The sequence below is a fragment of the Myxine glutinosa genome, chromosome 9 (assembly GCF_964187855.1).
Source record: "Myxine glutinosa chromosome 9, kmMyxGlut1.1, whole genome shotgun sequence".
Lineage (NCBI taxonomy): Eukaryota > Metazoa > Chordata > Myxini > Myxiniformes > Myxinidae > Myxine > Myxine glutinosa.
Window position 1 is genome coordinate 76811962 of NC_136269.1, and position 21807 is coordinate 76833768.

General features: G+C 49.4%; 4 non-coding genes across 4 annotated transcripts; all 4 read left to right on the plus strand.

Annotated features, from left to right (window-relative positions):
• Nucleotides 1-265: 265 nt before the first annotated feature.
• Nucleotides 266-338, plus strand: TRNAH-AUG (transfer RNA histidin (anticodon AUG)). The gene has a single exon. It is a non-coding gene; the product is annotated as a tRNA-His (tRNA).
• A 3263-nt stretch (nt 339-3601) lies between these two features.
• On the plus strand, nt 3602-3674 carry TRNAH-AUG (transfer RNA histidin (anticodon AUG)). The gene has a single exon. It is a non-coding gene; the product is annotated as a tRNA-His (tRNA).
• Nucleotides 3675-13961: 10287 nt separating this feature from the next.
• TRNAH-AUG (transfer RNA histidin (anticodon AUG)) lies at nt 13962-14034 on the plus strand. The gene has a single exon. It is a non-coding gene; the product is annotated as a tRNA-His (tRNA).
• Nucleotides 14035-21273: 7239 nt separating this feature from the next.
• Nucleotides 21274-21346, plus strand: TRNAC-ACA (transfer RNA cysteine (anticodon ACA)). The gene has a single exon. It is a non-coding gene; the product is annotated as a tRNA-Cys (tRNA).
• Nucleotides 21347-21807: the final 461 nt, after the last annotated feature.

Here is a 21807-nt window from a genome sequence, read left to right on the forward strand (position 1 = left end):
GAGGTCATGTGAAGTCCAGCAGGGTTCAGATAGAGGTCATGTGAAGTTCAGCAGGGTTCAGAAAGAGGTCATGTGAAGTCCAGCAGGGTTCAGAAAAGTTGGTGCATCCATTTGTGTTCAGCTGCAATTCCGAGTACTTGTCAGAGGCCTTTGTGCGCGTGGCTCAGGAACGTGCACGTCTGCGACAATCGGAGACCCCTTACGTTGATCACTCATTATTGCAGCACTAAAACATATCAGTAGGAGTGATAGCTAGTAGTCACAGGGGCCAGTGGCGCAATGGATAACGCGTCTGACTATGAATCAGAAGATTGTAGGTTCGACTCCTACCTGGCTCAAGACTGATTTTGACTTCACTTTTAGCAATATTTAATGAAGTCGCGTGGTCGCTTTGCTTCTTCAACATATTTTCCTGAAGTCGAATTCATTGGAGTGGTAGTCCACCCCTTGGTGACGATTGAGTAACCTTGGTCACGTCTTTAAAATACAGTCGCGACCCTCGCGTCAAGGATTTGGCAACAGATTACGTCATCTTCCCGTTCCAAACCTGCTTTTTTAGTTCCATTTCCTTGAGGAACAGAGAAACCCAAGGTATCACCGCCATCGGAACGAGGGTCAAGCTGGGCTCAAGTCTTTCACGAACCTGCTGGCCAGGCCCAACGTTCAAATATGGTTGGAGGAGGAATTTGTCATTTGTTCCGGCTGCCTGCGAAAGCTCGCCCATGCTTCCTGAAGTACACTGGGATCTGCAACGTCGACCAACGAAGACTGGCAGACCGTCAGTGAAAAGGCACGGTCATGTGAAGTTCAGCAGGGTTCAGAAAGATGTCGTAGGAGGTCAAGCAGGGTTCAGAAAGAGGTCAGAGGAGGTTCAGCAGGGTTCAGAAAGAGGTCATAGGAGGTCCAGCAGGGTACAGAAAGAGGTCGCAGTAGGTCCAGCAGGGTTCAGAAAGAGGTCATGTGAAGTCCAGCAGGGTTCAGATAGAGGTCATGTGAAGTCCAGCAGGGTTCAGATAGAGGTCATGTGAAGTCCAGCCGGGTTCAGAAAGATGTCGTAGGAGGTCAATCAGGGTTCAGAAAGAGGTCAGAGGAGGTTCAGCAGGGTTCAGAAAGAGGTCATAGGAGGTCCAGCAGGGTACAGAAAGAGGTCGCAGTAGGTCCAGCAGGGTTCAGAAAGAGGTCATGTGAAGTCCAGCAGGGTTCAGATAGAGGTCATGTGAAGTCCAGCAGGGTTCAGAAAGGAGTCATGTGAAGTCCAGCAGGGTTCAGATATATGTCATGTGAAGTCCAGCAGGGTTCAGAAAAGTTGGTGCATTCATTTGTGTTCAGCTGCAATTCCGAGGACTTGTCAGAGGCCTTTGTGCGCGTGGCTCAGGAACGTGCACGTCTGCGACAACCGGAGACCCCTTACGTTGATCACTCATTATTGCAGCACTAAAACATATCAGTAGGAGTGATAGCTAGTAGTCACATGGGCCAGTGGCGCAATGGATAACGCGTCTGACTACGAATCAGAAGATTGTAGGTTCGACTCCTACCTGGCTCAAAACTGATTTTGACTTCACTTTTAGCAATATTTAATGAAGTCGCGTGGTCGCTTTGCTTCTTCAACATATTTTCCTGAAGTCGAATTCATTGGAGTGGTAGTCCACCCCTTGGTGACGATTGAGTAACCTTGGTCACCTCTTTAAAATACAGTCGCGACCCTCGCGTCAAGGATTTGGCAACAGATTACGTCATCTTCCCGTTCCAAACCTGCTTTTTTAGTTCTACTTCCTTGTGGAACAGAGAAACCCAAGGTATCACCGCCATCGGAACGAGGGTCAAGCTGGGCTCAAGTCTTTCACGAACCTGCTGGCCAGGCCCAACGTTCAAATATGGTTGGAGGAGGAATTTGTCATTTGTTCCGGCTGCCTGCGAAAGCTCGCCCATGCTTCCTGAAGTACACTGGGATCTGCAACGTCGACCAACGAAGACTGGCAGACCGTCAGTGAAAAGGCACTGTCATGTGAAGTCCAGCAGGGTTCAGATAGAGGTCATGTGAAGTCCAGCAGGGTTCAGATAGAGGTCATGTGAAGTCCAGCAGGGTTCAGAAAGATGTCGTAGGAGGTCAAGCAGGGTTCAGAAAGAGGTCAGAGGAGGTTCAGCAGGGTTCAGAAAGAGGTCATAGGAGGTCCAGCAGGGTTCAGAAAGAGGTCATGTGAAGTCCAGCAGGGTTCAGATAGAGGTCATGTGAAGTCCAGCAGGGTTCAGATAGAGGTCATGTGAAGTCCAGCAGGGTTCAGATAGAGGTCATGTGAAGTTCAGCAGGGTTCAGAAAGAGGTCATGTGAAGTCTAGCAGGGTTCAGAAAAGTTGGTGCATTCATTTGTGTTCAGCTGCAATTCCGAGTACTTGTCAGAGGCCTTTGTGCACGTGGCTCAGGAACGTGCACGTCTGCGACAACCGGAGACCCCTTACGTTGATCACTCATTATTGCAGCACTAAAACATATCAGTAGGAGTGATAGCTAGTAGTCACAGGGGCCAGTGGCGCAATGGATAACGCGTCCGACTACGAATCAGAAGATTGTAGGTTCGACTCCTACCTGGCTCAAAACTGATTTTGACTTCACTTTTAGCAATATTTAATGAAGTAGCGTGGTCGCTTTGCTTCTTCAACATATTTTCCTGAAGTCGAATTCATTGGAGTGGTAGTCCACCCCTTGGTGACGATTGAGTAACCTTGGTCACCTCTTTAAAATACAGTCGCGACCCTCGCGTCAAGGATTTGGCAACAGATTACGTCATCTTCCCGTTCCAAACCTGCTTTTTTAGTTCTACTTCCTTGAGGAACAGAGAAACCCAAGGTATCACCGCCATCGGAACGAGGGTCAAGCTGGGCTCAAGTCTTTCACGAACCTGCTGGCCAGGCCCAACGTTCAAATATGGTTGGAAGCGGAATTTGTCATTTGTTCCGGCTGCCTGCGAAAGCTCGCCCATGCTTCCTGAAGTACACTGGGATCTGCAACGTCGACCAACGAAGACTGGCAGACCGTCAGTGAAAAGGCACGGTCATGTGAAGTCCAGCAGGGTTCAGAAAGATGTCGTAGGAGGTCAAGCAGGGTTCAGAAAGAGGTCAGAGGAGGTTCAGCAGGGTTCAGAAAGAGGTCATAGGAGGTCCAGCAGGGTACAGAAAGAGGTCGCAGTAGGTCCAGCAGGGTTCAGAAAGAGGTCATGTGAAGTCCAGCAGGGTTCAGATAGAGGTCATGTGAAGTCCAGCAGGGTTCAGATAGAGGTCATGTGAAGTCCAGCAGGGTTCAGAAAGATGTCGTAGGAGGTCAAGCAGGGTTCAGAAAGAGGTCAGAGGAGGTTCAGCAGGGTTCAGAAAGAGGTCATAGGAGGTCCAGCAGGGTACAGAAAGAGGTCGCAGTAGGTCCAGCAGGGTTCAGAAAAGTTGGTGCATTCATTTGTGTTCAGCTGCAATTCCGAGTACTTGTCAGAGGCCTTTGTGCGCGTGGCTCAGGAACGTGCACGTCTGCGACAACCGGAGACCCCTTACGTTGATCACTCATTATTGCAGCACTAAAACATATCAGTAGGAGTGATAGCTAGTAGTCACATGGGCCAGTGGCGCAATGGATAACACGTCTGACTATGAATCAGAAGATTGTAGGTTCGACTCCTACCTGGCTCAAAACTGATTTTGACTTCACTTTTAGCAATATTTAATGAAGTCGCGTGGTCGCTTTGCTACTTCAACATATTTTCCTGAAGTCGAATTCATTGGAGTGGTAGTCCACCCCTTGGTGACGATTGAGTAACCTTGGTCACCTCTTTAAAATACAGTCGCGACCCTCGCGTCAAGGATTTGGCAACAGATTACGTCATCTTCCCGTTCCAAACCTGCTTTTTTAGTTCTACATCCTTGAGGAACAGAGAAACCCAAGGTTTCACCGCCATCGGAACGAGGGTCAAGCTGGGCTCAAGTCTTTCACGAACCTGCTGGCCAGGCCCAACGTTCAAATATGGTTGGAGGAGGAATTTGTCATTTGTTCCGGCTGCCTGCGAAAGCTCGCCCATGCTTCCTGAAGTACACTGGGATCTGCAACGTCGACCAACGAAGACTGGCAGACCGTCAGTGAAAAGGCACTGTCATGTGAAGTCCAGCAGGGTTCAGATAGAGGTCATGTGAAGTCCAGCAGGGTTCAGATAGAGGTCATGTGAAGTCCAGCAGGGTTCAGAAAGATGTCGTAGGAGGTCAAGCAGGGTTCAGAAAGAGGTCAGAGGAGGTTCAGCAGGGTTCAGAAAGAGGTCATAGGAGGTCCAGCAGGGTACAGAAAGAGGTCGCAGTAGGTCCAGCAGGGTTCAGAAAGAGGTCATGTGAAGTCCAGCAGGGTTCAGATAGAGGTCATGTGAAGTCCAGCAGGGTTCAGATAGAGGTCATGTGAAGTCCAGCAGGGTTCAGATAGAGGTCATGTGAAGTTCAGCAGGGTTCAGAAAGAGGTCATGTGAAGTCCAGCAGGGTTCAGAAAAGTTGGTGCATTCATTTGTGTTCAGCTGCAATTCCGAGTACTTGTCAGAGGCCTTTTTGCACGTGGCTCAGGAACGTGCACGTCTGCGACAACCGGAGACCCCTTACGTTGATCACTCATTATTGCAGCACTTAAACATATCAGTAGGAGTGATAGCTAGTAGTCACAGGGGCCAGTGGCGCAATGCATAACGCGTCTGACTACGAATCAGAAGATTGTAGGTTCGACTCCTACCTGGCTCAAAACTGATTTTGACTTCACTTTTAGCAATATTTAATGAAGTCGCGTGGTCGCTTTGCTTCTTCAACATATTTTCCTGAAGTCGAATTCATTGGAGTGGTAGTCCACCCCTTGGTGACGATTGAGTAACCTTGGTCACGTCTTTAAAATACAGTCGCGACCCTCGCGTCAAGGATTTGGCAACAGATTACGTCATCTTCCCGTTCCAAACCTGCTTTTTTAGTTCTACTTCCTTGAGGAACAGAGAAACCCAAGGTATCACCGCCATCGGAACGAGGGTCAAGCTGGGCTCAAGTCTTTCACGAACCTGCTGGCCAGGCCCAACGTTCAAATATGGTTGGAGGAGGAATTTGTCATTTGTTCCGGCTGCCTGCGAAAGCTCGCCCATGCTTTCTGAAGTACACTGGGATCTGCAACGTCGACCAACGAAGACTGGCAGACCGTCAGTGAAAAGGCACGGTCATGTGAAGTCTAGCAGGGTTCAGAAAGATGTCGTAGGAGGTCAAGCAGGGTTCAGAAAGAGGTCAGAGGAGGTTCAGCAGGGTTCAGAAAGAGGTCATAGGAGGTCCAGCAGGGTACAGAAAGAGGTCGCAGTAGGTCCAGCAGGGTTCAGAAAGAGGTCATGTGAAGTCCAGCAGGGTTCAGATAGAGGTCATGTGAAGTCCAGCAGGGTTCAGATAGAGGTCATGTGAAGTCCAGCAGGGTTCAGAAAGATGTCGTAGGAGGTCAATCAGGGTTCAGAAAGAGGTCAGAGGAGGTTCAGCAGGGTTCAGAAAGAGGTCATAGGAGGTCCAGCAGGGTACAGAAAGAGGTCGCAGTAGGTCCAGCAGGGTTCAGAAAGAGGTCATGTGAAGTCCAGCAGGGTTCAGATAGAGGTCATGTGAAGTCCAGCAGGGTTCAGAAAGGAGTCATGTGAAGTCCAGCAGGGTTCAGATATATGTCATGTGAAGTCCAGCAGGGTTCAAAAAAGTTGGTGCATTCATTTGTGTTCAGCTGCAATTCCGAGGACTTGTCAGAGGCCTTTGTGCGCGTGGCTCAGGAACGTGCACGTCTGCGACAACCGGAGACCCCTTACGTTGATCACTCATTATTGCAGCACTAAAACATATCAGTAGGAGTGATAGCTAGTAGTCACATGGGCCAGTGGCGCAATGGATAACGCATCTGACTACGAATCAGAAGATTGTAGGTTCGACTCCTACCTGGCTCAAAACTGATTTTGACTTCACTTTTAGCAATATTTAATGAAGTCGCGTGGTCGCTTTGCTTCTTCAACATATTTTCCTGAAGTCGAATTCATTGGAGTGGTAGTCCACCCCTTGGTGACGATTGAGTAACCTTGGTCACCTCTTTAAAATACAGTCGCGACCCTCGCGTCAAGGATTTGGCAACAGATTACGTCATCTTCCCGTTCCAAACCTGCTTTTTTAGTTCTACTTCCTTGTGGAACAGAGAAACCCAAGGTATCACCGCCATCGGAACGAGGGTCAAGCTGGGCTCAAGTCTTTCACGAACCTGCTGGCCAGGCCCAACGTTCAAATATGGTTGGAGGAGGAATTTGTCATTTGTTCCGGCTGCCTGCGAAAGCTCGCCCATGCTTCCTGAAGTACACTGGGATCTGCAACGTCGACCAACGAAGACTGGCAGACCGTCAGTGAAAAGGCACTGTCATGTGAAGTCCAGCAGGGTTCAGATAGAGGTCATGTGAAGTCCAGCAGGGTTCAGATAGAGGTCATGTGAAGTCCAGCAGGGTTCAGAAAGATGTCGTAGGAGGTCAAGCAGGGTTCAGAAAGAGGTCAGAGGAGGTTCAGCAGGGTTCAGAAAGAGGTCATAGGAGGTCCAGCAGGGTACAGAAAGAGGTCGCAGTAGGTCCAGCAGGGTTCAGAAAGAGGTCATGTGAAGTCCAGCAGGGTTCAGATAGAGGTCATGTGAAGTCCAGCAGGGTTCAGATAGAGGTCATGTGAAGTCCAGCAGGGTTCAGATAGAGGTCATGTGAAGTTCAGCAGGGTTCAGAAAGAGGTCATGTGAAGTCCAGCAGGGTTCAGAAAAGTTGGTGCATTCATTTGTGTTCAGCTGCAATTCCGAGAACTTGTCAGAGGCCTTTGTGCGCGTGGCTCAGGAACGTGCACGTCTGCGACAACCGGAGACCCCTTACGTTGATCACTCATTATTGCAGCACTAAAACATATCAGTAGGAGTGATAGCTAGTAGTCACAGGGGCCAGTGGCGCAATGCATAACGCGTCTGACTACGAATCAGAAGATTGTAGGTTCGACTCCTACCTGGCTCAAAACTGATTTTGACTTCACTTTTAGCAATATTTAATGAAGTCGCGTGGTCGCTTTGCTTCTTCAACATATTTTCCTGAAGTCGAATTCATTGGAGTGGTAGTCCACCCCTTGGTGACGATTGAGTAACCTTGGTCACGGCTTTAAAATACAGTCGCGACCCTCGCGTCAAGGATTTGGCAACAGATTACGTCATCTTCCCGTTCCAAACCTGCTTTTTTAGTTCTACTTCCTTGAGGAACAGAGAAACCCAAGGTATCACCGCCATCGGAACGAGGGTCAAGCTGGGCTCAAGTCTTTCACGAACCTGCTGGCCAGGCCCAACGTTCAAATATGGTTGGAAGAGGAATTTGTCATTTGTTCCGGCTGCCTGCGAAAGCTCGCCCATGCTTCCTGAAGTACACTTGGATCTGCAACGTCGACCAACGAAGACTGGCAGACCGTCAGTGAAAAGGCACGGTCATGTGAAGTCCAGCAGGGTTCAGAAAGATGTCGTAGGAGGTCAAGCAGGGTTCAGAAAGAGGTCAGAGGAGGTTCAGCAGGGTTCAGAAAGAGGTCATAGGAGGTCCAGCAGGGTACAGAAAGAGGTCGCAGTAGGTCCAGCAGGGTTCAGAAAGAGGTCATGTGAAGTCCAGCAGGGTTCAGATAGAGGTCATGTGAAGTCCAGCAGGGTTCAGATAGAGGTCATGTGAAGTCCAGCAGGGTTCAGAAAGATGTCGTAGGAGGTCAATCAGGGTTCAGAAAGAGGTCAGAGGAGGTTCAGCAGGGTTCAGAAAGAGGTCATAGGAGGTCCAGCAGGGTACAGAAAGAGGTCGCAGTAGGTCCAGCAGGGTTCAGAAAAGTTGGTGCATTCATTTGTGTTCAGCTGCAATTCCGAGTACTTGTCAGAGGCCTTTGTGCGCGTGGCTCAGGAACGTGCACGTCTGCGACAACCGGAGACCCCTTACGTTGATCACTCATTATTGCAGCACTAAAACATATCAGTAGGAGTGAAAGCTAGTAGTCACATGGGCCAGTGGCGCAATGGATAACGCGTCTGACTACGAATCAGAAGATTGTAGGTTAGACTCCTACCTGGCTCAAAACTGATTTTGACTTCACTTTTAGCAATATTTAATGAAGTCGCGTGGTCGCTTTGCGACTTCAACATATTTTCCTGAAGTCGAATTCATTGGAGTGGTAGTCCACCCCTTGGTGACGATTGAGTAACCTTGGTCACCTCTTTAAAACAAAGTCGCGACCCCCGCGTCAAGGATTTGGCAACAGATTACGTCATCTTCCCGTTCCAAACCTGCTTTTTTAGTTCTACATCATTGAGGAACAGAGAAACCCAAGGTATCACCGCCATCGGAACGAGGGTCAAGCTGGGCTCAAGTCTTTCACGAACCTGCTGGCCAGGCCCAACGTTCAAATATGGTTGGAGGAGGAATTTGTCATTTGTTCCGGCTGCCTGCGAAAGCTCGCCCATGCTTCCTGAAGTACACTGGGATCTGCAACGTCGACCAACGAAGACTGGCAGACCGTCAGTGAAAAGGCACTGTCATGTGAAGTCCAGCAGGGTTCAGATAGAGGTCATGTGAAGTCCAGCAGGGTTCAGATAGAGGTCATGTGAAGTCCAGCAGGGTTCAGAAAGATGTCGTAGGAGGTCAAGCAGGGTTCAGAAAGAGGTCAGAGGAGGTTCAGCAGGGTTCAGAAAAAGGTCATAGGAGGTCCAGCAGGGTACAGAAAGAGGTCGCAGTAGGTCCAGCAGGGTTCAGAAAGAGGTCATGTGAAGTCCAGCAGGGTTCAGATAGAGGTCATGTGAAGTCCAGCACGGTTCAGATAGAGGTCATGTGAAGTCCAGCAGGGTTCAGATAGAGGTCATGTGAAGTTCAGCAGGGTTCAGAAAGAGGTCATGTGAAGTCCAGCAGGGTTCAGAAAAGTTGGTGCATTCATTTGTGTTCAGCTGCAATTCCGAGTACTTGTCAGAGGCCTTTGTGCGCGTGGCTCAGGAACGTGCACGTCTGCGACAACCGGAGACCCCTTACGTTGATCACTCATTATTGCAGCACTAAAACATATCAGTAGGAGTGATAGATAGTAGTCACAGGGGCCAGTGGCGCAATGGATAACGCGTCTGACTACGAATCAGAAGATTGTAGGTTCGACTCCTACCTGGCTCAAAACTGATTTTGACTTCACTTTTAGCAATATTTAATGAAGTCGCGTGGTCGCTTTGCTTCTTCAACATATTTTCCTGAAGTCGAATTCATTGGAGTGGTAGTCCACCCCTTGGTGACGATTGAGTAACCTTGGTCACGTCTTTAAAATACAGTCGCGACCCTCGCGTCAAGGATTTGGCAACAGATTACGTCATCTTCCCGTTCCAAACCTGCTTTTTTAGTTCTACTTCCTTGAGGAACAGAGAAACCCAAGGTATCACCGCCATCGGAACGAGGGTCAAGCTGGGCTCAAGTCTTTCACGAACCTGCTGGCCAGGCCCAACGTTCAAATATGGTTGGAGGAGGAATTTGTCATTTGTTCCGGCTGCCTGCGAAAGCTCACCCATGCTTCCTGAAGTATACTGGGATCTGCAACGTCGACCAACGAAGACTGGCAGACCGTCAGTGAAAAGGCACGGTCATGTGAAGTCCAGCAGGGTTCAGAAAGATGTCGTAGGAGGTCAAGCAGGGTTCAGAAAGAGGTCAGAGGAGGTTCAGCAGGGTTCAGAAAGAGGTCATAGGAGGTCCAGCAGGGTACAGAAAGAGGTCGCAGTAGGTCCAGCAGGGTTGAGAAAGAGGTCATGTGAAGTCCAGCAGGGTTCAGATAGAGGTCATGTGAAGTCCAGCAGGGTTCAGATAGAGGTCATGTGAAGTCCAGCAGGGTTCAGAAAGATGTCGTAGGAGGTCAATCATGGTTCAGAAAGAGGTCAGAGGAGGTTCAGCAGGGTTCAGAAAGAGGTCATAGGAGGTCCAGCAGGGTACAGAAAGAGGTCGCAGTAGGTCCAGCAGGGTTCAGAAAGAGGTCATGTGAAGTCCAGCAGGGTTCAGATAGAGGTCATGTGAAGTCCAGCAGGGTTCAGAAAGGAGTCATGTGAAGTCCAGCAGGGTTCAGATATATGTCATGTGAAGTCCAGCAGGGTTCAGAAAAGTTGGTGCATTCATTTGTGTTCAGCTGCAATTCCGAGTACTTGTTAGAGGCCTTTGTGCGCGTGGCTCAGGAACGTGCACGTCTGCGATAACCGGAGACCCCTTACGTTGATCACTCATTATTGCAGCACTAAAACATATCAGTAGGAGTGATAGCTAGTAGTCACATGGGCCAGTGGCGCAATGGATAACGTGTCTGACTACGAATCAGAAGATTGTAGGTTCGACTCCTACCTGGCTCAAAACTGATTTTGACTTCACTTTTAGCAATATTTAATGAAGTCGCGTGGTCGCTTTGCTTCTTCAACATATTTTCCTGAAGTCGAATTCATTGGAGTGGTAGTCCACCCCTTGGTGACGATTGAGTAACCTTGGTCACCTCTTTAAAATACAGTCGCGACCCTCGCGTCAAGGATTTGGCAACAGATTACGTCATCTTCCCGTTCCAAACCTGCTTTTTTAGTTCTACTTCCTTGAGGAACAGAGAAACCCAAGGTATCACCGCCATCGGAACGAGGGTCAAGCTGGGCTCAAGTCTTTCACGAACCTGCTGGCCAGGCCCAACGTTCAAATATGGTTGGAGGAGGAATTTGTCATTTGTTCCGGCTGTCTGCGAAAGCTCGCCCATGCTTCCTGAAGTACACTGGGATCTGCAACGTCGACCAACGAAGACTGGCAGACCGTCAGTGAAAAGGCACGGTCATGTGAAGTCCAGCAGGGTTCAGAAAGATGTCGTAGGAGGTCAAGCAGGGTTCAGAAAGAGGTCAGAGGAGGTTCAGCAGGGTTCAGAAAGAGGTCATAGGAGGTCCAGCAGGGTACAGAATGAGGTCGCAGTAGGTCCAGCAGGGTTCAGAAAGAGGTCATGTGAAGTCCAGCAGGGTTCAGATAGAGGTCATGTGAAGTCCAGCAGGGTTCAGATAGAGGTCATGTGAAGTCCAGCAGGGTTCAGAAAGATGTCGTAGGAGGTCAAGCAGGGTTCAGAAAGAGGTCAGAGGAGGTTCAGCAGGGTTCAGAAAGAGGTCATAGGAGGTCCAGCAGGGTACAGAAAGAGGTCGCAGTAGGTCCAGCAGGGTTCAGAAAGAGGTCATGTGAAGTCCAGCAGGGTTCAGATAGAGGTCATGTGAAGTACAGCAGGGTTCAGATAGAGGTCATGTGAAGTCCAGCAGGGTTCAGATAGAGGTCATGTGAAGTTCAGCAGGGTTCAGAAAGAGGTCATGTGAAGTCCAGCAGGGTTCAGAAAAGTTGGTGCATCCATTTGTGTTCAGCTGCAATTCCGAGTACTTGTCAGAGGCCTTTGTGCGCGTGGCTCAGGAACGTGCACGTCTGCGACAACCGGAGACCCCTTACGTTGATCACTCATTATTGCAGCACTAAAACATATCAGTAGGAGTGATAGCTAGTAGTCACAGGGGCCAGTGGCGCAATGGATAACGCATCTGACTACGAATCAGAAGATTGTAGGTTCCACTCCTACCTGGCTCAAGACTGATTTTGACTTCACTTTTGGCAATATTTAATGAAGTCGCGTGGTCGCTTTGCTTCTTCAACATATTTTCCTGAAGTCGAATTCATTGGAGTGGTAGTCCACCCCTTGGTGACGATTGAGTAACCTTGGTCACGTCTTTAAAATACAGTCGCGACCCTCGCGTCAAGGATTTGGCAACAGATTACGTCATCTTCCCGTTCCAAACCTGCTTTTTTAGTTCTACTTCCTTGAGGAACAGAGAAACCCAAGGTATCACCGCCATCGGAACGAGGGTCAAGCTGGGCTCAAGTCTTTCACGAACCTGCTGGCCAGGCCCAACGTTCAAATATGGTTGGAGGAGGAATTTGTCATTTGTTCCGGCTGCCTGCGAAAGCTCGCCCATGCTTCCTGAAGTACACTGGGATCTGCAACGTCGACCAACGAAGACTGGCAGACCGTCAGTGAAAAGGCACGGTCATGTGAAGTCCAGCAGGGTTCAGAAAGATGTCGTAGGAGGTCAAGCAGGGTTCAGAAAGAGGTCAGAGGAGGTTCAGCAGGGTTCAGAAAGAGGTCATAGGAGGTCCAGCAGGGTACAGAAAGAGGTCGCAGTAGGTCCAGCAGGGTTCAGAAAGAGGTCATGTGAAGTCCAGCAGGGTTCAGATAGAGGTCATGTGAAGTCCAGCAGGGTTCAGATAGAGGTCATGTGAAGTCCAGCAGGGTTCAGAAAGATGTCGTAGGAGGTCAATCAGGGTTCAGAAAGAGGTCAGAGGAGGTTCAGCAGGGTTCAGAAAGAGGTCATAGGAGGTCCAGCAGGGTACAGAAAGAGGTCGCAGTAGGTCCAGCAGGGTTCAGAAAGAGGTCATGTGAAGTCCAGCAGGGTTCAGATAGAGGTCATGTGAAGTCCAGCAGGGTTCAGAAAGGAGTCATGTGAAGTCCAGCAGGGTTCAGATATATGTCATGTGAAGTCCAGCAGGGTTCAGAAAAGTTGGTGCATTCATTTGTGTTCAGCTGCAATTCCGAGGACTTGTCAGAGGCCTTTGTGCGCGTGGCTCAGGAACGTGCACGTCTGCGACAACCGGAGACCCCTTACGTTGATCACTCATTATTGCAGCACTAAAACATATCAGTAGGAGTGATAGCTAGTAGTCACATGGGCCAGTGGCGCAATGGATAACGCGTCTGACTACGAATCAGAAGATTGTAGGTTCGACTCCTACCTGGCTCAAAACTGATTTTGACTTCACTTTTAGCAATATTTAATGAAGTCGCGTGGTCGCTTTGCTTCTTCAACATATTTTCCTGAAGTCGAATTCATTGGAGTGGTAGTCCACCCCTTGGTGACGATTGAGTAACCCTGGTCACCTCTTTAAAATACAGTCGCGACCCTCGCGTCAAGGATTTGGCAACAGATTACGTCATCTTCCCGTTCCAAACCTGCTTTTTTAGTTCTACTTCCTTGTGGAACAGAGAAACCCAAGGTATCACCGCCATCGGAACGAGGGTCAAGCTGGGCTCAAGTCTTTCACGAACCTGCTGGCCAGGCCCAACGTTCAAATATGGTTGGAGGAGGAATTTGTCATTTGTTCCGGCTGCCTGCGAAAGCTCGCCCATGCTTCCTGAAGTACACTGGGATCTGCAACGTCGACCAACGAAGACTGGCAGACCGTCAGTGAAAAGGCACTGTCATGTGAAGTCCAGCAGGGTTCAGATAGAGGTCATGTGAAGTCCAGCAGGGTTCAGATAGAGGTCATGTGAAGTCCAGCAGGGTTCAGAAAGATGTCGTAGGAGGTCAAGCAGGGTTCAGAAAGATGTCAGAGGAGGTCAAGCAGGGTTCAGAAAGAGGTCAGAGGAGGTTCAGCAGGGTTCAGAAAGAGGTCATAGGAAGTCCAGCAGGGTACAGAAAGAGGTCATGTGAAGTCCAGCAGGGTTCAGAAAGAGGTCATGTGAAGTCCAGCAGGGTTCAGATGGAGGTCATGTGAAGTTCAGCAGGGTTCAGAAAGAGGTCATGTGAAGTCCAGCAGGGTTCAGAAAGATGTCGTAGGAGGTCAAGCAGGGTTCAGAAAGAGGTCAGAGGAGGTTCAGCAGGGTTCAGAAAGAGGTCATAGGAGGTCCAGCAGGGTACAGAAAGAGGTCGCAGTAGGTCCAGCAGGGTTCAGAAAAGTTGGTGCATTCATTTGTGTTCAGCTGCAATTCCGAGTACTTGTCAGAGGCCTTTGTGCGCGTGGCTCAGGAACGTGCACGTCTGCGACAACCGGAGACCCCTTACGTTGATCACTCATTATTGCAGCACTAAAACATATCAGTAGGAGTGATAGCTAGTAGTCACATGGGCCAGTGGCGCAATGGATAACACGTCTGACTATGAATCAGAAGATTGTAGGTTCGACTCCTACCTGGCTCAAAACTGATTTTGACTTCACTTTTAGCAATATTTAATGAAGTCGCGTGGTCGCTTTGCTACTTCAACATATTTTCCTGAAGTCGAATTCATTGGAGTGGTAGTCCACCCCTTGGTGACGATTGAGTAACCTTGGTCACCTCTTTAAAATACAGTCGCGACCCTCGCGTCAAGGATTTGGCAACAGATTACGTCATCTTCCCGTTCCAAACCTGCTTTTTTAGTTCTACATCCTTGAGGAACAGAGAAACCCAAGGTTTCACCGCCATCGGAACGAGGGTCAAGCTGGGCTCAAGTCTTTCACGAACCTGCTGGCCAGGCCCAACGTTCAAATATGGTTGGAGGAGGAATTTGTCATTTGTTCCGGCTGCCTGCGAAAGCTCGCCCATGCTTCCTGAAGTACACTGGGATCTGCAACGTCGACCAACGAAGACTGGCAGACCGTCAGTGAAAAGGCACTGTCATGTGAAGTCCAGCAGGGTTCAGATAGAGGTCATGTGAAGTCCAGCAGGGTTCAGATAGAGGTCATGTGAAGTCCAGCAGGGTTCAGAAAGATGTCGTAGGAGGTCAAGCAGGGTTCAGAAAGAGGTCAGAGGAGGTTCAGCAGGGTTCAGAAAGAGGTCATAGGAGGTCCAACAGGGTACAGAAAGAGGTCGCAGTAGGTCCAGCAGGGTTCAGAAAGAGGTCATGTGAAGTCCAGCAGGGTTCAGATAGAGGTCATGTGAAGTCCAGCAGGGTTCAGATAGAGGTCATGTGAAGTCCAGCAGGGTTCAGATAGAGGTCATGTGAAGTTCAGCAGGGTTCAGAAAGAGGTCATGTGAAGTCCAGCAGGGTTCAGAAAAGTTGGTGCATTCATTTGTGTTCAGCTGCAATTCCGAGTACTTGTCAGAGGCCTTTGTGCGCGTGGCTCAGGAACGTGCACGTCTGCGACAACCGGAGACCTCTTACGTTGATCACTCATTATTGCAGCACTAAAACATATCAGTAGGAGTGATAGCTAGTAGTCACAGGGGCCAGTGGCGCAATGCATAACGCGTCTGACTACGAATCAGAAGATTGTAGGTTCGACTCCTACCTGGCTCAAAACTGATTTTGACTTCACTTTTAGCAATATTTAATGAAGTCGCGTGGTCGCTTTGCTTCTTCAACATATTTTCCTGAAGTCGAATTCATTGGAGTGGTAGTCCACCCCTTGGTGACGATTGAGTAACCTTGGTCACGTCTTTAAAATACAGTCGCGACCCTCGCGTCAAGGATTTGGCAACAGATTACGTCATCTTCCCGTTCCAAACCTGCTTTTTTAGTTCTACTTCCTTGAGGAACAGAGAAACCCAAGGTATCACCGCCATCGGAACGAGGGTCAAGCTGGGCTCAAGTCTTTCACGAACCTGCTGGCCAGGCCCAACGTTCAAATATGGTTGGAGGAGGAATTTGTCATTTGTTCCGGCTGCCTGCGAAAGCTCGCCCATGCTTTCTGAAGTACACTGGGATCTGCAACGTCGACCAACGAAGACTGGCAGACCGTCAGTGAAAAGGCACGGTCATGTGAAGTCCAGCAGGGTTCAGAAAGATGTCGTAGGAGGTCAAGCAGGGTTCAGAAAGAGGTCAGAGGAGGTTCAGCAGGGTTCAGAAAGAGGTCATAGGAGGTCCAGCAGGGTACAGAAAGAGGTCGCAGTAGGTCCAGCAGGGTTCAGAAAGAGGTCATGTGAAGTCCAGCAGGGTTCAGATAGAGGTCATGTGAAGTCCAGCAGGGTTCAGATAGAGGTCATGTGAAGTCCAGCAGGGTTCAGAAAGATGTCGTAGGAGGTCAATCAGGGTTCAGAAAGAGGTCAGAGGAGGTTCAGCAGGGTTCAGAAAGAGGTCATAGGAGGTCCAGCAGGGTACAGAAAGAGGTCGCAGTAGGTCCAGCAGGGTTCAGAAAGAGGTCATGTGAAGTCCAGCAGGGTTCAGATAGAGGTCATGTGAAGTCCAGCAGGGTTCAGAAAGGAGTCATGTGAAGTCCAGCAGGGTTCAGATATATGTCATGTGAAGTCCAGCAGGGTTCAGAAAAGTTGGTGCATTCATTTGTGTTCAGCTGCAATTCCGAGGACTTGTCAGAGGCCTTTGTGCGCGTGGCTCAGGAACGTGCACGTCTGCGACAACCGGAGACCCCTTACGTTGATCACTCATTATTGCAGCACTAAAACATATCAGTAGGAGTGATAGCTAGTAGTCACATGGGCCAGTGGCGCAATGGATAACGCGTCTGACTACGAATCAGAAGATTGTAGGTTCGACTCCTACCTGGCTCAAAACTGATTTTGACTTCACTTTTAGCAATATTTAATGAAGTCGCGTGGTCGCTTTGCTTCTTCAACATATTTTCCTGAAGTCGAATTCATTGGAGTGGTAGTCCACCCCTTGGTGACGATTGAGTAACCTTGGTCACCTCTTTAAAATACAGTCGCGACCCTCGCGTCAAGGATTTGGCAACAGATTACGTCATCTTCCCGTTCCAAACCTGCTTTTTTAGTTCTACTTCCTTGTGGAACAGAGAAACCCAAGGTATCACCGCCATCGGAACGAGGGTCAAGCTGGGCTCAAGTCTTTCACGAACCTGCTGGCCAGGCCCAACGTTCAAATATGGTTGGAGGAGGAATTTGTCATTTGTTCCGGCTGCCTGCGAAAGCTCGCCCATGCTTCCTGAAGTACACTGGGATCTGCAACGTCGACCAACGAAGACTGGCAGACCGTCAGCGAAAAGGCACTGTCATGTGAAGTCCAGCAGGGTTCAGATAGAGGTCATGTGAAGTCCAGCAGGGTTCAGATAGAGGTCATGTGAAGTCCAGCAGGGTTCAGAAAGATGTCGTAGGAGGTCAAGCAGGGTTCAGAAAGAGGTCAGAGGAGGTTCAGCAGGGTTCAGAAAGAGGTCATAGGAGGTCCAGCAGGGTACAGAAAGAGGTCGCAGTAGGTCCAGCAGGGTTCAGAAAGAGGTCATGTGAAGTCCAGCAGGGTTCAGATAGAGGTCATGTGAAGTCCAGCAGGGTTCAGATAGAGGTCATGTGAAGTCCAGCAGGGTTCAGATAGAGGTCATGTGAAGTTCAGCAGGGTTCAGAAAGAGGTCATGTGAAGTCCAGCAGGGTTCAGAAAAGTTGGTGCATTCATTTGTGTTCAGCTGCAATTCCGAGTACTTGTCAGAGGCCTTTGTGCACGTGGCTCAGGAACGTGCACGTCTGCGACAACCGGAGACCCCTTACGTTGATCACTCATTATTGCAGCACTAAAACATATCAGTAGGAGTGATAGCTAGTAGTCACAGGGGCCAGTGGCGCAATGCATAACGCGTCTGACTACGAATCAGAAGATTGTAGGTTCGACTCCTACCTGGCTCAAAACTGATTTTGACTTCACTTTTAGCAATATTTAATGAAGTCGCGTGGTCACTTTGCTTCTTCAACATATTTTCCTGAAGTCGAATTCATTGGAGTGGTAGTCCACCCCTTGGTGACGATTGAGTAACCTTGGTCACGTCTTTAAAATACAGTCGCGACCCTCGCGTCAAGGATTTGGCAACAGATTACGTCATCTTCCCGTTCCAAACCTGCTTTTTTAGTTCTACTTCCTTGAGGAACAGAGAAACCCAAGGTATCACCGCCATCGGAACGAGGGTCAAGCTGGGCTCAAGTCTTTCACGAACCTGCTGGCCAGGCCCAACGTTCAAATATGGTTGGAGGAGGAATTTGTCATTTGTTCCGGCTGCCTGCGAAAGCTCGCCCATGCTTTCTGAAGTACACTGGGATCTGCAACGTCGACCAACGAAGACTGGCAGACCGTCAGTGAAAAGGCACGGTCATGTGAAGTCCAGCAGGGTTCAGAAAGATGTCGTAGGAGGTCAAGCAGGGTTCAGAAAGAGGTCAGAGGAGGTTCAGCAGGGTTCAGAAAGAGGTCATAGGAGGTCCAGCAGGGTACAGAAAGAGGTCGCAGTAGGTCCAGCAGGGTTCAGAAAGAGGTCATGTGAAGTCCAGCAGGGTTCAGATAGAGGTCATGTGAAGTCCAGCAGGGTTCAGATAGAGGTCATGTGAAGTCCAGCAGGGTTCAGAAAGATGTCGTAGGAGGTCAATCAGGGTTCAGAAAGAGGTCAGAGGAGGTTCAGCAGGGTTCAGAAAGAGGTCATAGGAGGTCCAGCAGGGTACAGAAAGAGGTCGCAGTAGGTCCAGCAGGGTTCAGAAAGAGGTCATGTGAAGTCCAGCAGGGTTCAGATAGAGGTCATGTGAAGTCCAGCAGGGTTCAGAAAGGAGTCATGTGAAGTCCAGCAGGGTTCAGATATATGTCATGTGAAGTCCAGCATGGTTCAGATAGAGGTCGTGTGAAGTCCAGCAGGGTTCAGATAGAGGTCATGTGAAGTTCAGCAGGGTTCAGAAAGAGGTCATGTGAAGTCCAGCAGGGTTCAGAAAAGTTGGTGCATTCATTTTTGATCAGCTGCAATTCCGAGAACTTGTCAGAGGCCTTTGTGCGCGTGGCTCAGGAACGTGCACGTCTGCGACAACCGGAGACCCCTCACGTTGATCACTCATTATTGCAGCACTAAAACATATCAGTAGGAGTGGTAGCTAGTCGTCACATGGGCCAGTGGCGCAATGGATAACGTGTCTGGCTACAAATCAGCAGATTGTAGGTTCGACTTCTACCTGGCTCAAAACTGATTTTGACTTCACTTTTAGCAATATTTAATGAAGTCGCGTGGTCGCTTTGCTTCTTAAACATATTTTCCTGAAGTCGAATTCGTTGGAGTGGTAGTCCACCCCTTGGTGACGATTGAGTAACCTTGGTCACCTCTTTAAAATACAGTCGCGACCCTCGCGTCAAGGATTTGGCAACAGATTACTTCATCTTCCCGTTCCAAACCTGCTTTTTTAGTTCCACTTCCTTGTGGAACAGAGAAACCCAAGGAATCACCGCCATCGGAACGAGGGTCAAACTGGGATCAAGTCTTTCACGAACCTGCTGGCCAGGCCCAACGTTCAAATATGGTTGGAGGAGGAATTTGTCATTTGTTCCGGCTGCCTGCGAAAGCTCGCCCATGCTTCCTGAAGTACACTGGGATCTGCAACGTCGACCAACGAAGACTGGCAGACCGTCAGTGAAAAGGCACGGTCATGTGAAGTCCAGCAAGGTTCAGAAAGATGTCGTAGGAGGTCAAGCAGGGTTCAGAAAGAGGTCAGAGGAGGTTCAGCAGGGTTCAGAAGGAGGTCATATGAGGTCCAGCAGGGTACAGAAAGAGGTCGCAGTAGGTCCAGCAGGGATCAGAAAGAGGTCAGGTGAAGTCCAGCAGGGTTCAGAAAGAGGTCAGAGGAGGTTCAGCAAGGTTCAGAAAGAGGTCATAGGAGGTCCAGCAGGGTACAGGAAGAGGTCGCAGTAGGTCCAGCAGGGTTCAGAAAGAGGTCATGTGAAGTCCAGCAGGGTTCAGAAAGAGGTCAGAGGAGGTTCAGCAAGGTTCAGAAAGAGGTCATAGGAGGTCCAGCAGGGTACAGAAAGAGGTCGCAGTAGGTCCAGCAGGGTTCAGAAAGAGGTCATGTGAACTCCAGCAGGGTTCAGATATATGTCATGTGATGTCCAGCATGGTTCAGATAGAGGTCGTGTGAAGTCCAGCAGGGTTCAGATAGAGGTCATGTGAAGTTCAGCAGGGTTCAGATAGAGGTCGTGTGAAGTCCAGCAGGGTTCAGATAGAGGTCATGTGAAGTTCAGCAGGGTTCAGAAAGAGGTCATGTGAAGTCCAGCAGGGTTCAGAAATATGTCGTAGGAGGTCAAGCAGGGTTCAGAAAGAGGTCAGAGGAGGTCCAGCAGGGTACAGAAAGAGGTCGCAGTAGGTCCAGCAGGGTTCAGAAAGAGGTCATGTGAAGTCCAGCAGGGTTGAGAAAAGTTGGTGCATTCATTTGTGTTCAGCTGCAATTCCGAGTACTTGTCAGAGGCCTTTGTGCGCGTGGCTCAGGAACGTGCACGTCTGCGACAACCGGAGACCGCTTAGGTTGATCACTCATTATTGCAGCACTAAAACATATCAGTAGGAGTGATAGCTAGTAGTCACATGGGCCAGTGGCGCAATGGATAACGCATCTGACTACGAATCAGAAGATTGTAGGTTCGACTCCTACCTGGCTCAAAACTGATTTTGACTTCACTTTTAGCAATATTTAATGAAGTCGCGTGGTCGCTTTGCTTCTTCAACATATTTTCCTGAAGTCGAATTCATTGGAGTGGTAGTCCACCCCTTGGTGACGATTGAGTAACCTTGGTCACCTCTTTAAAATACAGTCGTGACCCTCGCGTCAAGGATTTGGCAACAGATTACGTCATCTTCCCGTTCCAAACCTGCTTTTTTAGTTCTACTTCCTTGAGGAACAGAGAAACCCAAGGTATCACCGCCATCGGAACGAGGGTCAAGCTGGGCTCAAGTCTTTCACGAACCTGCTGGCCAGGCCCAACGTTCAAATATGGTTGGAGGAGGAATTTGTCATTTGTTCCGGCTGCCTGCGAAAGCTCGCCCATGCTTCCTGAAGTACACTGGGATCTGCAACGTCGACCAACGAAGACTGGCAGACCGTCAGTGAAAAGGCACGGTCATGTGAAGTCCAGCAGGGTTCAGAAAGATGTCGTAGCAGGTCAAGCAGGGTTCAGAAAGAGGTCAGAGGAGGTTCAGCAGGGTTCAGAAAGAGGTCATAGGAGGTCCAGCAGGGTACAGAAAGAGGTCGCAGTAGGTCCAGCAGGGTTCAGAAAGAGGTCATGTGAAGTCCAGCAGGGTTCAGATAGAGGTCATGTGAAGTCCAGCAGGGTTCAGAAAGATGTCGTAGGAGGTCAATCAGGGTTCAGAAAGAGGTCAGAGGAGGTTCAGCAGGGTTCAGAAAGAGGTCATAGGAGGTCCAGCAGGGTACAGAAAGAGGTCGCAGTAGGTCCAGCAGGGTTCAGATATATGTCATGTGAAGTCCAGCATGGTTCAGATAGAGGTCGTGTGAAATCCAGCAGGGTTCAGATAGAGGTCATGTGAAGTTCAGCAGGGTTCAGAAAGAGGTCATGTGAAGTCCAGCAGGGTTCAGAAAAGTTGGTGCATTCATTTGTGTTCAGCTGCAATTCCGAGTACTTGTCAGAGGCCTTTGTGCGCGTGGCTCAGGAACGTGCACGTCTGCGACAACCGGAGACCCCCTACGTTGATCACTCATTATTGCAGCACTAAAACATATCAGTAGGAGTGATAGCTAGTAGTCACATGGGCCAGTGGCGCAATGGATAACGCGTCTGACTACAAATCAGAAGATTGTAGGTTCGACTCCTACCTGGCTCAAAACTGATTTTGATTTCACTTTTAGCAATATTTAATGAAGTCGCGTGGTCGCTTTGCTTCTTCAACATATTTTCCTGAAGTCGAATTCATTGGAGTGGTAGTCCACCCCTTGGTGACGATTGAGTAACCTTGGTCACCTCTTTAAAATACACTCGCGACCCTCGCGTCAAGGATTTGGCAACAGATTACGTCATCTTCCCGTTCCAAACCTGCTTTTTTAGTTCTACTTCCTTGAGGAACAGAGAAACCCAAGGTATCACCGCCATCGGAACGAGGGTCAAGCTGGGCTCAAGTCTTTCACGAACCTGCTGGCCAGGCCCAACGTTGAAATATGGTTGGAGGAGGAATTTGTCATTTGTTCCGGCTGCCTGCGAAAGCTCGCCCATGCTTCCTGAAGTACACTGGGATCTGCAACGTCGACCAACGAAGACTGGCAGACCGTCAGTGAAAAGGCACGGTCA